Below are 15,560 nucleotides of genomic sequence, written 5' to 3'. Positions count from 1 at the left end.
TATGGCATACAGGTCATGTTCCTCATGCATAGGGCCTAGCTTCTGGTGTACCGCCGCAGTACGCCCAGCTACTGCGGCAGTCGGAAGTTCTATGTCGGCTCAGACTTCATCTGTTCCTGGCACTCTCTGGCTATATATATTGACAAGCCCAACAGTGGGGTCCTCTTTTAAAGTGCCCCCGCAAATGAGTTATCCTGGTTGGAGTGGCATGGGGCGCTGGGGTAATTTCCGGAGGCCGAGGCGATCCTGCCTTCATCTGGAACACTTCCAGCTGGAGTTCTTTCAATTCTGTCCACAGGGCCTGGACCACATCCTTTAAGGAATCAGAGTCTTCAGATGCAGACTGACGTCCCATAGCATGAGTGCTAGGCACTACTCTCGCCGTCACAGGTATGTGCTCTTCCTCTCTCTCCACGGCAGCTAGGTAGCCGCCGTCTGGGACGTCTCTTGCAGCTTGTCCTGTAAGAACTTGTTGGAGAGGCCCACTATGAACTGATCTCTTAGTAGCCGGTCCCGCCGCTGTATTTCATTGAGCGTCTCCTGTAGGGCATTGGAGTACTACATCAGGCTCTCGCCCTCTCGCTGTGGTAGGTTGAAGAAGTGGCTCCTCAGCTGCACTACTTTAGCTCGCCCCCCCAGTGCTCCCTCCAGCAGGGAGAATATTTTCTCTAGGGTGTCCCTCTCGGATTCGGGCCTTACCATCACTGTCTGTCTAACGTCACCCTCAAGAGCTCCCAACGCAACCTCTGCCTGCAGTTCGGGGGTCAGGTTACATATTATAACTGCGCTCTGCATCCTTTCAATCCAATCCTGCAACGTCATGTTTTGGCCGTCATACTTTGGCAGATGACGCAGCAGTGCCCCTACGGGGATGTATCCTACTGGGGCGGGCATGGCGTTGGGGGCAAGCTGGCCTTGCTCTGATACACCCTGAGATGGGTCCTGATCCGGTGCCGCTGCGGGAAGGTCTCCGGCCGCGTTCCCATCCATAACAGTCGCTGTATCCTGCCGACTATGCCAAGTTTTAGGACCGTGAACCGGGGAAGGACCCCCAGGATACAGCAAAGTCACAGACGAGGAAAGCGACAACACACAGCTTTGTGCGAAAACAGAAACTTTACTAAATAAGTAATATAAACACAACAATATGAAGGTGCACCAAAGATCTTATACCCCAGGCCCACAGTCGCTGTCCGGTTGGACAGAAACTATCGTGATCCCGTGCACAGCAGAGCCTGCAAGTCAATGCTGTGCTGCAAAAGAGAACAAACCTAGCTGATAGTGCACACAGTAGAGCCTGCAAGTTAATACTGTGCCGCAGAACAATTCTATAAAGCCTGCCAAGCATTTAAGTCCTAACTAACTAAATAACTAATTGCAGCTAGACTTAGTCTCTGATGCTTCAGGCGCCATTAATATACTGCGATGAGTAAACAGATTTACTGACCTGCGTCCGTTCTGTGTCAGAGAATGCCTCTTAACCGAGATGGCCACCAGTCCCTTATCACACACAGGGCCTTGCTTGGTAGATAGACTTCTGTCCAAACACTGTAGCAGTCCTCCTGAAACAATGACTAGTCCCCCTCCACTGCGTCCCCAATCACTCCAGGACACTCGCCAACCAAGATGGAACCGGATTCATTCTCATACAAAAAATCCTTCCAGCATGTCAGCTCTCTCTCTCACACTTCCTGGTTCTTCTTCTAGCAGCAGCAGCAGCATGAGTCATCCTCTACTTTGCATATTTAAATCCAGCAGTCACTTAGCTGTAACAGAGAACCAGCAGCCTCCTGTGGCCGAAATGCAAAATGACAATCTCAAAGTTTAACTATGTACCAGCATTATACAGGAAGAGCTGTTCCACAATCTCACAATACAGTGCCCTATGCCTCTTATATACAGTGACATCTTCTCTGATGTAGACATTCTCTTTCCTCATCTTCTCCATTTGGACCAGATTGCCATGAAGGTTTCTTTCAACCATCTCTTGTCTCCGCAGAGTTTGACAAACAGGCATCTTAGTTTCCTATTTTTCCATCATCCTCTTCTCTTTCTCAACACTTCCTCCTCACAACCCCAATACTGTGGCCAATGTGCTCCCAAACACTGCAATACTAGTACCACTCAGATAGTGCCCCTTCAATAATTGACACACAATGCCTTAATAAATAACTGTGCCCAGCAAATAGTGTCCCTGACACTAATAGTGTAAACATAATGTTCCCTAAAATGATTGTGTTAAGCTGAAACTGTGCCAGGGTGCTCACTAGTGATGATTGAGCACCAAAGTATTCGGGTATTCGGGTGTTCGGGCCGAACACATCGCTATATTCGTGTGCATGGCCGAGCACCCAATTATAATGGAAGTCAATGGGAGACAACCAGGTACCCCCTGCTCTGAAGAGGGGAGGGTGCCTGGTCCATTGGAAAAGGTCAGAAAGTGACAGAAACACCACTGAAATGGTTCGGTAACACCATGGGGACGATGTCTGGATGCATCTTGGACTCCCAGGTCGCTGCTGGGAACCATGTTGTCCGAGTTGTATGCCACTTTTACAGACTGACAAAAATACGCACAAAACCCCCCAAAAAATCTATTTTATAGGAAAAATTGTTAGGAAACATTCTTTCCTGTATATTCAATTGTACTTAAAGTGCAAGTGCTGCAATAAAATTACAAGCAAGAGGCACTCCGAAACAGCCTGTATATCACATAAAGGAGGGCCTCATTCACATTGTGGTACAATTGTTCAGGTAGTGGAACTCCTACACTCATAAAGCCTATGCACTAAGTGAAAGGGCTGCCAAAAATTACAAGGAACCAGCACTCCAAAACACCCTTTGTTACACATAAAGGAGGGCATCATACACACCCTTGAAAAATTATAATTGATGGCCTGCTGGTGACCCTCTAAAACATTAGGGGCGAGGGCCTGCTGCTGATCTGACCATCTAAATCTTTAGGGGCGAGGGTCTGCTGCCGCATTGGTGACTAGATAATTTCTGGGCGATTGCACGTCTCCGTGACGGCGACGATCTATTTTGATGTCTGCCCTATCAGCTTTCAATGTTCTTTTCTGCGCCTACCATGGTGATCATGGGTAACGGGGAATCGATGCCGGAGAGGTAGCTTGAGAAAGGGATACCACATCCAAGAAGGGTCAATGGCTGAAATCTGATTGGGTGGAGAGGGTGGGTCAAATTATTAAAGCAGAAACATCCAAGGAAGGCAGCAGGCGCGCGGCAATTACCCACTCCCGACTCGGGGAGGTAGTGACGATAAATAACAATACAGGACTCTTAAGATGCCCTGTTATTGGAATGAGTAATAAAAAATTACAGGGAATGTCACTGCGGTATGTTGGATAAGAAAATGTTATACAGGAGAGGCCCTGCTGCCGCTTTGTTGACTCTAGATAACTTCTGCCTGATCGCACGTCCCAGTGACGTCTACGATCCATTTGAATATCTTCCCTATCAACTTTCGATGTTCTTTTATGCGCCTACCATGGTGATCACCGATAACGGGGAATCATAGTTCGATTTCAGAGAGGGAGCCTGATAAACGGCTACGGCTACTACTTCAAAGTTGCGGGCCTGCATGCAAGCTGATCCAGTAAAAGATTTTAGGTGCGGGCCTGCTGGTGAGCTGAGGTGGAACCGACAAACCCAACTTGAATTTGATGGCTGCATTAATCTGCAGGTGATGGTGATACAGCTTCACAGATTGTTTCCATCTGCATCTTTCTAAGCAATCTGTGTCCTTAGTCCTTTATCCAGACTCATTGTGCCACTATGTGGCCTTCTCATGCTGCCATCTCCACACCATGTCACCTTGCCACTCATTTTTATCACCATGCTGCTGATGCTGATACTGCTTAAAAGGCATTAAACTGATTACTAGGCCCACAATTTAATTAAGGTTTTGGAATTGATAAACCCAACTTGCTTTTGTGGGCTGCATTAGTGGCGTAGCTAGAATTGACTGGGCCCCACAGCAATTTTTTGTTTGGGGCTGCATCCCACAGTAATTGTTTAGCGACCCTTCCTTTCATGCCGCCCCCATTCCCGTGGCTAGTAAAGATCGCTCTCTCAGACCAGGGCCGGCTGCTGTTGCATCAGTTTTATACACTGTCTATACTGTCACTGTATATAATTTCATTGTGTAATACTGTTGAGGGGGCCCTGACCAAATCCTTTAGTTCTCCTCCTCCTGGATGGGGCCCTTTTGGGTCAGGGCCCAAAAGCTGCAGCTTCCCTTGCTTCCCCTATAGCTACGGCCCTGGTCTGCATTAATCTGTAGGTGACCGTGATACAGCTCCACAGATTGATTCCATCTGCATCTTTCTAAGCAATCTGTGTCCTTACGTGGTGAGTGGCTTATTACGCTTTGGCCAAAATGTACACCAATGCCTCATTCAACATCCAGCATAGAGGCAGGGCAGAGTGCTAGTTGCAGAGTGCTATTGCATTTGTGTTTTTGCTTTTGTATGTGTATTTCGCCATAGCGATGTGCACCTGCATACAGGGTTGTGCTGACTGAATCCCCCACATTTTTTCTTTGTAGTATATATTGGAGGTGTGGCGATCTCCATGCAGTCATGCACACCTGACCAGTTAATCTGCCCTGGAGGCTGGTTTTAAAGTCAGTATAAAACTGAGTCTGCTTCTACAGGGCCTACCAGTAGCCATTTGGCTCCCGGAGAAGTATATAGTGGGCTCAGCATGCATGTTGGTACTTGCATCCCTGGATCCGATGAAAGCTCTAACGGCACAGGACGGGGTTAAAAGCAGAGTGTGCTTGGCGTTCATGCTGTACCTGTGCTCCCTGGACTTTGTGTGGCTGTCATGGCCCATAAACAGGTAGGAACTAGTGTTAGGAACCACTCATAGAGGCGACCTTGACGTGGTGAGTGGCTTATTAGGCTTTGGCCAAAATGTACACCAATGCCTCATTCAACATCCAGCATAGAGGCAGGGCAGAGTGCTGGTTGCAGAGTGCTATTGCATTTGTGTCTTTTTCTTTGTATATGTATTTCGCCATAGCGATGTGCACCTGCATATAGGGTTGTGCTGATTGAATCCCCCACATTTAATCTGTGTCCTTAGTCTTTTATCCAGACTCTGCTTTTATCCAGACTCAGCTGATCCAGTAAAAGATTTTAGGTGCGGGCCTGCTAGTGAGCTGAAGGGGAACCGACAAACCCAACTTGAATTTGATGGCTGCATTAATCTGCAGGTGATGGTGATACAGCTCCACAGATTGTTTCCATCTGCATCTTTCTAAGCAATCTGTGCCCTTAGTCTTTTATCCAGACTCATTGTGCCACTATGTGGCCTCCTCATGCTGCCATCTCCACACCATGTCACCTTGCCACTCATTTTTATCACCATGCTGCTGATGCTGATACTGCTTAAAAGGCCTTAAAGTGATCACCAGGCCCACAATTGAATTAAGGTTTTGGAATCGATAAACCCAACTTGCTTTTGTGGGCTTCATCAGTGGCGTAGCTAGAATTGACTGGGCCCCATAGCAAATTTTTGTTTGGGGCTGCATCCCACAGTAATTTTTTAGCGACCCTTCCTTTCATGCCGCCCCCATTCCTGTGGCTAGTAAAGATCACTTTCTCAGACCAGGGCCGGCTGCTGTTCCATCAGTTTTATACACTGTCTATACTGTCACTGTATATAATTTCATTGTGTAATACTGTTGAGGGGGCCCTGACCAAATCCTTTAGTCCTCCTCCTCCTGGATGGGGCCCTTTTGGGTCAGGGCCCCAAAGCTGCAGCTTCCCTTGCTTCCCCTATAGCTACGGCCCTGGTCTGCATTAATCTGTAGGTGACCGTGATACAGCTCCACAGATTGATTCCATCTGCATCTTTCTAAGCAATCTGTAGCCTCAGTCTTTTATCCAGACTTAATTATTGTGCCACTATGTGGCCTCCTCATGCTGCCGTCTCCACACCATGTCACCTTGCCACTCATTTTTCTCACCATGACGCAGCTTAAAAGGGCTTAAAGTGATCATCAGGCCGACAAAACAAAATAAAAAAAATAAATTTTATAGGAAAAATATTAGAAACATTCTTTCCTGTATATTTACTTGTATATAAAGTGCAAGTCCTGCCAAAAATTACAATAAAGAGGCATTCCGATACAACCTGTATATCACATAAAGGAGGGCCTCATTCACATTGAGTTGTGGGCCTGTAGGTGAGCTGACCCTGGAGAAAGATTTTAGGTGCAGGCCTGCTGGTGAGCTGACCCTGTAAAACATTATATTCAAACAGCCTGCTGCTAAACCGACCCTCTAAAACATTAGGGGCGAGGGCCTGCTGCTGAACTGACCCTCTAATACATTATGGGCGAGGGCCTGCTGCTGAACTGACCCTCTAAAACATTAGGGGCAAGGGCCTGCTGCTGAGCTGACGCTCTAAAACATTATATGTGATGGCCTGCTGCTGAGCTGACCCTCTAAAACATTAGGGGCGAGGGCCTGCTGCTGAACTGACTCTCTAAAACATTTTGGGGGCGAGGGCCTACTGCTGAACTGACCCTCTAAAACATTAGGGGAGAGGGCCTGCTGCTGAACTGACTCTCTAAAACATTATGGGCGAGGGCCTGCTGCTGAACTGACCCTCTAAAACATTAGGGGCAAGGGCCTGCTGCTGAGCTGACGCTCTAAAACATTTTATGCGAGGGCCTGCTGCTGAACTGACCTTCTAAAACATTAGGGGCCAGAGCCTGCTGGTGAGCTGACCCTCAAAAACATTAGAGGCGAGGGCCTTAAAGTGAAGGGAATATAGACAATCTGGATGAGGAGGAGGAGGTAGAGAAAACAAGATTCAATCATATACTCTTTTTTTGTGGTGGAAAAGGTGCATGGGAATACACTACAGTAGATTGAGTACATTATAAATGATGGATTGAAATTGCCTTTATGTTCATCATCAGTTCAGCTCTCCTCTGGTGGAGTTGAGACGTCAGGGGCCATCCAGGCCTTGTTCATTTTTATCTGAGTCAACCTGTCAGCATTGCCAGTGGACAAGCGGATATACTTATCTGTTATAATGCCACCAGCAGCACTAAATACATGCTCAGACAAAATGCTGGTGGCAGGGCAGCCCAAGGCACCCCAGGGCACCTCCAAGGCATAGAGCGCAAGTTCGTGCCACGTGTCCAGCTTGGACACCCAGTAATTGTAAAGCACTGAGGGATCATTTAGGACGCTGACACGGTCTTCTATGTATTCCTTTACCATCTTCCAAAACCTTTCCCTCCTTGTACCACTAGGCCGCGCTTCAGGGTGAGATTGCTGGCGGGGTGTCATGAAAGTGTCCCATGCCTTGGAGAGTGTTGCCCTGCCTTTGTTGGAACTGCTGTGTGTTCCCCTTGTCTCCCTTCCTCGGTTGCCTAAAGAAGGACAGACTCCGCCGCCAACGTTGTCAGATGGAAAATTCTGGAGCAATTTTCCAACAAGGATCTTCTGGTATTGCACCGTTTTGCTCGTCCTCTCCACCAGAGGAATGAGAGATGAGAAGTTCTCTTTGTAGCGGGGGTCAAGAATGGTGAACACCCAGTAATCCGTGTTATCTAAAATGCGTATAATGCGAGGGTCGCTAGAAATGCAGCCTAACATAAAGTCAGCCATGTGTGCCAGAGTACCAACAGGCAAGACGTCGATGTCGACATTAGGATGACTCTCCATCTCCTCATCCTCCTCCTCCTCTTCTGCTCATCCACGCAGGGCCATCTTTACCAATGGGGCAAAAGGGGAAGCTGCCCCGGGCCCAGTTGCTCCTGGGGGGCCCAAGGCAGCTGCCTCTTGAGCCCTGCTAGCCACTGCCCCGGGTGTCAGGCTGTCAGCTACACAGGGGGTGCTGCCATGCCATGCCTGCCGGCACTGAGTCCAGCGAGTGTACTGTGAAAGCTGTGATCTAGTCTAGGACCTTAGATGACATCATCACCATGTGACCAGTAACCTAGCAATATTACTGGTCACATGGCTATGAGTTCATCACAGGTCCTACCAGGAGTGTTGCAGGAGAAGTTAGGAGCTTTTTTTGTGTGAAGATTACATCAGAAAAAGGTGACAGGGGCTGCTATGCTAATATACTGTAATCTACAGTATAGTGGGGTGCTGTATACTGTGTGGGGGCCTGTATACTGTGGGGGCCTGTATACTGTGGGGGGCTGTATACTGTGTGGGGCTGTATACTGTGGGGGGTCTGTATACTGTGGGGGCCTGTATACTGTGGGGGGGGGGCTGTATACTGTGGGGAGCCTGTATACTGTGGGGGGCTGTATACTGTGTGGGGCTCCTATACTGTGGGGGCCTGTATACTGTGGGGGGGGGCCTGTATACTGTGGGGAGCCTGTATACTGTGGGGGGCCTGTATACTGTGGGGGGCTGTATACTGTGTGGGGGGCTGTATACTGTGGGGGGCCTGTATAGTGTGGGGGGCCTATATAGTGTGGGGGGCCTGTATAGCGTGGGGGGCCTGTATACTGTGGGGGGGCCTGTATAGTGTGGGGGCCTGTATACTGTGGGGGGGCCTGTATAGTGTGGGGGGCCTGTATAGTGTGGGGGGCCTGTATAGTGTGGGGGGCTGTATACTGTGGGGGGGGGCCTGTATAGTGTGGGGGGCCTGTATAGTGTGGGGGGCTGTATACTGTGTGGGGGGGCTGTATACTGTGTGGGGGCCTGTATGCTGTGGGGGCCTGTATACTGTGGGGGGCCTGTATAGTGTGGGAAGCCTGTATAGTGTGGGGGGCCTGTATAGTGTGGGCTGCTATACTGCTCTACTATATACTGTGGGGTACTGTATAGTGTGGGGTGCTATACTGCATACTGTGTGGTGCTGTATACTATAGGGTGCTATACTGCATACTGTGGCTTGCTGTATACTATAGGGTGCTATACTGCATACTGTGGGGTGCTGGGGTGCACTGTAACACTAGGGTGAGCCGAGCCCTGGTCTCCTTCCTGCAGAGCGGTGCCAACTTCCAGCCTGAGCCCAGCTGCCCAGAGCACTGATCCTGAGCTGCTGGAGTCTTCAGAACTGGAAGTATTTACAGTCATTCACTGTACTCTACCAGATGTGTGGATTTTTTGTGTGTGTGTTGTGGTGGAGGGCATGATTGCCTGCTAAGGTGTGGGAAGGCGGGATCCATGGGGCCCAAGTAAATTTTTGCCCAGGGTCCAATCAATATTAAAGACGGCCCTGCATCCACGCTAAACAGATGGAATTAAAGTTCCATGGGTACTACCCTCTGTAGCAGAGGCAACTGTCTCCAGCTCCTCCTCCTCCTTCTCCTCCTCCTCTTCATGGTCCAATTCGCGATTAGAAGACGAACCGTGGGTGGTCTGGCTATCACCCTATGTTATGTCCTCCCCCATTTCCTCGTCTGCCACATTCAGAACGTCGTCCTTAATTGTAAGCAGCAATCATTTGAGTAGACACAGCAGTGGGATGGTTACGCTGATAATAGTGTTATCGCCACTAACCAGCTGTGTGGATTCATCAAAGTTTTTTAAAACCTCACAGAGGTCTGACATCAATGCCCACTCCTCGCTTGTGAATAGTGGCAGTTGACTCGAAAGGCGACGACCATGTTGCAGCTGGTATACCACTGCCCTCTGCTGCCCACAAAGCCTGGCCAACATGTGGAACGTAGAGTTCCAGCGCATGCTCACGTCGCACAACAGTCGGTGAGCTGGAAGCCGCAAGCAATGCTGCAGCGTTGACAGACCGGCTAAAGCTGTGGACGACTTGCGGAAATGGGCACACACCCGGCATCAGGCTGCGGAAGGCCTCAGTGTCCACAAGCCTAAATGGCAACATTTTAAGGGCCAGTAATTTTGAAAGTTGCGCATTTAGTGCTATGGCCTGTGGGTGGCACTGGCGCATCCAGGTGGGGGGCAATTGCCCCCCTGAGCTGCTCATAAGTGGGGGGCGACGGCAGTGGGGCACAGGGAGATGAGCACTTCCATTGTGGAAGCGCTCATCTCCATAATCATCTGCATCGCCGTCCTCAGGACAGCGATACAAATGCCTGTGCTGTGGGGCAGGGGAGGGAGAGGCGTGTCCCTTCCCCTTCCTGTGATAGGCTGCAGGCACTATCACAGGAGAGGCCGGTGCAGGTGGCGCCATGACGTCATCGCGCCGCCTGAGCCATACAGCGCGGGACACAGGCCAGAAGAGGCCTGCATCACATCGCTGCCAAGGAGGTAAGTATAAGTGTTTTTTATATGTACAATAGTTTTACTGGCAAATTGGGGGGGGGGGGCTCTTGTTACTGGCACATTGGGGGGCCTCTTGTTACTGGCACATTGGGGGGGCTCTTGTTACTGGCACAATGGGGGAGGATCTTGTTACTGGCACATTGGGGGGGCTCTTGTTATTGGCACATTGGGGGAGGCTCTTGTTACTGGCACATTGGGGGGGCCTCTTGTTACTGGCACATTGAGGGGGTTTAGTGTTTTTTATATGTACAATAGTTTTACTGGCAAATTGGGGGGGGGGGCTCTTGTTACTGGCACATTGGGGGGCCTCTTGTTACTGGCACATTGGGGGGGCTCTTGTTACTGGCACAATGGGGGAGGATCTTGTTACTGGCACATTGGGGGGGCTCTTGTTATTGGCGCATTGGGGGAGGCTCTTGTTACTGGCACATTGGGGGGGCCTCTTGTTACTGGCACATTGAGGGGGTTTCTTGTTACTGGCACATCGGGGGGGCTCTTGTTACTGGCACATGATGAGGGGTGCTTATTACTGGCACATGATGGGGGGTGGTTATTACTGGCACATGATGGGGGCTCTTATTGGCACATGATGGGGAGGTGCTTATTACTGGCACATGATGGGGGCTCTTATTACTGGCACATGATGGGGGGCTCTTATTACTGGCACATGATGGGGGGGCTCTTATTACTGGCACATGATGGGGGGGCTCTTATTACTGGCACATGATGGGGGGCTCTTATTCCTCGCACATGATTGGGAGGCATTTATGGGGGCACATTTTAATGGCACAAGATTAGGGGAACTTAGTACTGGCACATTATTAGGGGCACTTACTGGCACATTATTGGGGGCACTTACTGGTACATTATTGGGGGCACCTCTTACTGGCACATTATTGGTTGGCACTATAGGGGCATCTCCTGAGGCCACAAAGAAGGAGGATTTTATATGGGGGGCTATGTACAGTAGCATTTTATACTGGGACACATTATGGTGGGTACCATGGGGAAGGGGGTAGAGGAGTACTATGTCATCTACGGGGGGCACTAAGAAGGGGTATTTTATACTTGCAAATTATGGGGGACACTGAGGGCATCTTTCTCATTAGGATAAAGCACAACATCAGCTCCGCCGAGCCCCCCAGCCAAAGTGTGGAAGTGGTGTCCGAGTTCCCCAAGGACCAAGCCAAGTAATTGTAAGTTTTCATGTGAAATATGTTTGTTATACACATATAGCATACACTGTGCCACACAATATACAGTATACCTCTACACTGTGTAGTCTGTTCTATAAGCACCATTGTTTTGTGGCGGCGAACAGAAAATAATCTGGAAGTGCCTCTCCCGAGACCAGGCTCTGGATCTGCCACTGGTGGGTGGGTGGGTATTTGCGCTTGCGTTCAAATGACTGTGTTATGGACATTTGGACGCTGCGCTGAGACAGGGATGTGGATGTTGTCGCTGATGGTTCATGCGAAGGTCAATGTGCAGGGCGAGGGGCATCCGTGCCTTCGACAGGGGATTGGCCAGCAGTGCGTAACACAAGGGAAGAGGAGGCAGTGGTGTGACTCGCAGACCCAGATTGTGGACCCAGGCATTCGGCCCATTTGTTAGGGTGCTTGGATGCCATATGGCGGATCATGCTGGTGGTGGTGAGGTTGCTAGTGTTCACGCCCCGACTTATTTTGGTACGGCACAGGTTGCAAACTACCACTCTTTTGTCGTCTGCACTTTCCTAAAAAAAGCGCTATACTGCGGAACACCTACCTCTGGGCAAGGAATATTTACGCATGGGGGTTCTCGGTGTAATGGTTGCGGGTCTGTTTGGTGTGGGCCGACTTCTCCCTTTTGCAACCCCACTTCCTCTTCCAGTCTGTTGCGGTGCTGCGGATCCCTCCCCTCTGTACTGCTGTCCTCGCTCGGATTTTCACCTTCCCATGTTGGGTCAGTGACCTCATCGTCAACCACCTCCTCTTCCACTTCATGACTCTGCTCATCCTCCTGACTTGACTTAACCACAACCTCATTGATTGGTAACTGTGTCTCATCATCATCCACCTCGTGAACGAATGATTGCCGTTCACCACCGCCATCTTCTTGAGACTGTAAGGGCTCAAGAGGTTGGGAATCAGGGCACAATATCTCAGATCCCTCTTCAAGCCTGCTAGGCGCAAGGGCCAAATGTAATAGTGGCGCTGGATAGAGCTCCTTGGAATATCCGAGTGTGGGATCACTCGTTTGGCAAGCCTCTCCATGGTGGGAGGAAGGATGATCAGAGAGAGGATTCGGTTGACCAGACTCTTGGCTACAGAAACTGGACTTGGTGGAAGAGAGGGTGGTGCTTAACCGACTGGAAGCATTATCTTCAGCAATGCAACTGACCAACTGTTTGCACTGGTCAGACTTGGACAGTGTTGTCCTGCTCCGCCCAGCAAAGTTGGACATGAAGCTGGGTACAGTGGATGTTTTATTTTTTTCTAGTGCACTAGCAGCAGGCACAGTTTCATTGCGCCCAGGGTCACCATCAGCATCATGCCCACTTCCCCGTCCCTTAGTGCTCGCCTTCTTCATTTTAATGGTTTTGTCACTAGATGTGGCGCAGATTGTTTTACAGTCCGCTAAAGACACCGTTTTTTGATGCAGGACAGTATATGTCACAGAAACACACAGAATATGGACACTAGATTAGGCCAAGATTTAAGAATTTTCCCTAAAGAAACAGTTTTCTGATGCAGGACAGTATATGTCACAGAAACACACAGAATATAGACACTAGATTAGGCCCAGATTTTTGGAATTTGCCCTAAAGAAACAGTTTTCTGATGCAGGACAGTATATGTCACAGAAACACACACAATATAGACACTAGATTAGGCCCAGATTTTGAGAATTTGACCTAAAGAAACAGTTTTCTGGTGCAGGACAGTATATGTCACAGAAACACACAGAATATGGACACTAGATTAGGCCCAGATTTTAAGAATTTGACCTAAAAAAAAATGTTTTCTGATGCAGGACAGTATATGTCACTGAAACACACAGAATATAGACACTAGATTAGCCTCAGATTTTAAGAATTTGACCTAAAGAAACAGTTTTCTTATGCAGGACAGTATATGTCACAGAAACACACAGAATATGGACACTAGATTAGGCCCAGATTTTTTGAATTTGCCGTAAAGACACAGTTTTCTGATACAGGACAGTATATGTCACAGAAACACACAGAATATGGACACTAGATTAGGCCCAGATTTTTTGAATTTACCCTAGACACAGTTTTCTGATGCAGGACAGTATATGTCACAGAAACACACAGAATATGGACACTAGATTAGGCCAGATTTTTGGAATTTGCCCTAAAGAAACAGTTTTCTGATGCAGGACAGTATATGTCACAGAAACACACAGAATATGGACACTAGATTAGGCCCAGATTTTAAGAATTTGACCTAAAAAAAAATGTTTTCTGATGCAGGACAGTATATGTCACTGAAACACACAGAATATAGACACTAGATTAGCCTCAGATTTTAAGAATTTGACCTAAAGAAACAGTTTTCTTATGCAGGACAGTATATGTCACAGAAACACACAGAATATGGACACTAGATTAGGCCCAGATTTTTTGAATTTGCCCTAAAGACAGTTTTCTGATGCAGGACAGTATATGTCACAGAAACACACAGAATATGGACACTAGATTAGGCCAGATTTTTGGAATTTGCCCTAAAGAAACAGTTTTCTGATGCAGGACAGTATATGTCACAGAAACACACATAACATGGACACTAGATTAGGCCAAGATTTAAGAATTTTCCCTAAAGAAACAGTTTTCTGATGCAGGACAGTATATGTCACAGAAACACACATAACATGGACACTAGATTAGGCCAAGATTTAAGAATTTTCCCTAAAGAAACAGTTTTCTGATGCAGGACAGTATATGTCACAGAAACACACAGAATATAGACACTAGATTAGGCCCAGATTTTTGGAATTTGCCCTAAAGAAACAGTTTTCTGATGCAGGACAGTATATGTCACAGAAACACACACAATATAGACACTAGATTAGGCCCAGATTTTGAGAATTTGACCTAAAGAAACAGTTTTCTGGTGCAGGACAGTATATGTCACAGAAACACACAGAATATGGACACTAGATTAGGCCCAGATTTTAAGAATTTGACCTAAAAAAAAATGTTTTCTGATGCAGGACAGTATATGTCACTGAAACACACAGAATATAGACACTAGATTAGCCTCAGATTTTAAGAATTTGACCTAAAGAAACAGTTTTCTTATGCAGGACAGTATATGTCACAGAAACACACAGAATATGGACACTAGATTAGGCCCAGATTTTTGGAATTTACCCTAGACACAGTTTTCTGATGCAGGACAGTATATGTCACAGAAACACACAGAATATGGACACTAGATTAGGCCAGATTTTTGGAATTTGCCCTAAAGAAACAGTTTTCTGATGCAGGACAGTATATGTCTCAGAAACACACAGAATATGGACACTAGATTAGGCCCAGATTTTAAGAATTTGACCTAAAGAAACAGTTTTCTGATGCAGGCCCTAGGATCTAGGCCCAGATTATTGGAATCTGCGGTACAGACACGGTTTTCTGATGTAGTTTATATTTATATTTATATTTTTCCCTATATCTGGCCCTGACAACCACACAATGTATTGAAGCACAGATCACACAATTCACGGATTGCACCGTTGGCAGCAAAAATGTGGATGGATTATGGGGGAAAAAATAGTGTTTTCTGTATTATAATTTTTTCCCTATATCTGGCCCTGACAACCACACAATATATTGAAGCACAGATCACACAATTCATGGATTGCACCGTTGACAGCAAAAATGTGGATAGATTATGGGAGAAAAATAGTTTTATGTTTTTAATTTTTTTTCCCTATATCTAGGCCTGACAACCACACAATGTATTGAAGCGCAGATCACACAATTAACAGATTGCACCGTTGACAGCAACAGTGTGGATAGATTATGGGAAAAAAATAGTGTTTTCTGCATTCAGATTTTTTCCCTATATCTGGCCCTGACAACCACACAATGTATTGAAGCGCAGATCACACAATTCACGGATTACACCGTTGACAGCAAAAATGTGGATAGATTATGGGAGAATTTTTTTTAATGTATTTAATTTTTTTCCCCTATATCTAGGCCTGACAACCACACTGTATTGAAGCGCAGATCACACAATTCATGGATTGCACCATTGACAGCAAAAATGTGGAAAGCTTATGGGAAAAAAATAGTGTTTTTTG

Source organism: Bufo bufo, chromosome 6, assembly GCF_905171765.1.
Source record: "Bufo bufo chromosome 6, aBufBuf1.1, whole genome shotgun sequence".
NCBI lineage: Eukaryota > Metazoa > Chordata > Amphibia > Anura > Bufonidae > Bufo > Bufo bufo.
The sequence above is the reverse complement of the archived record's forward strand: the minus strand, read 5'-3'. Positions refer to the sequence as shown.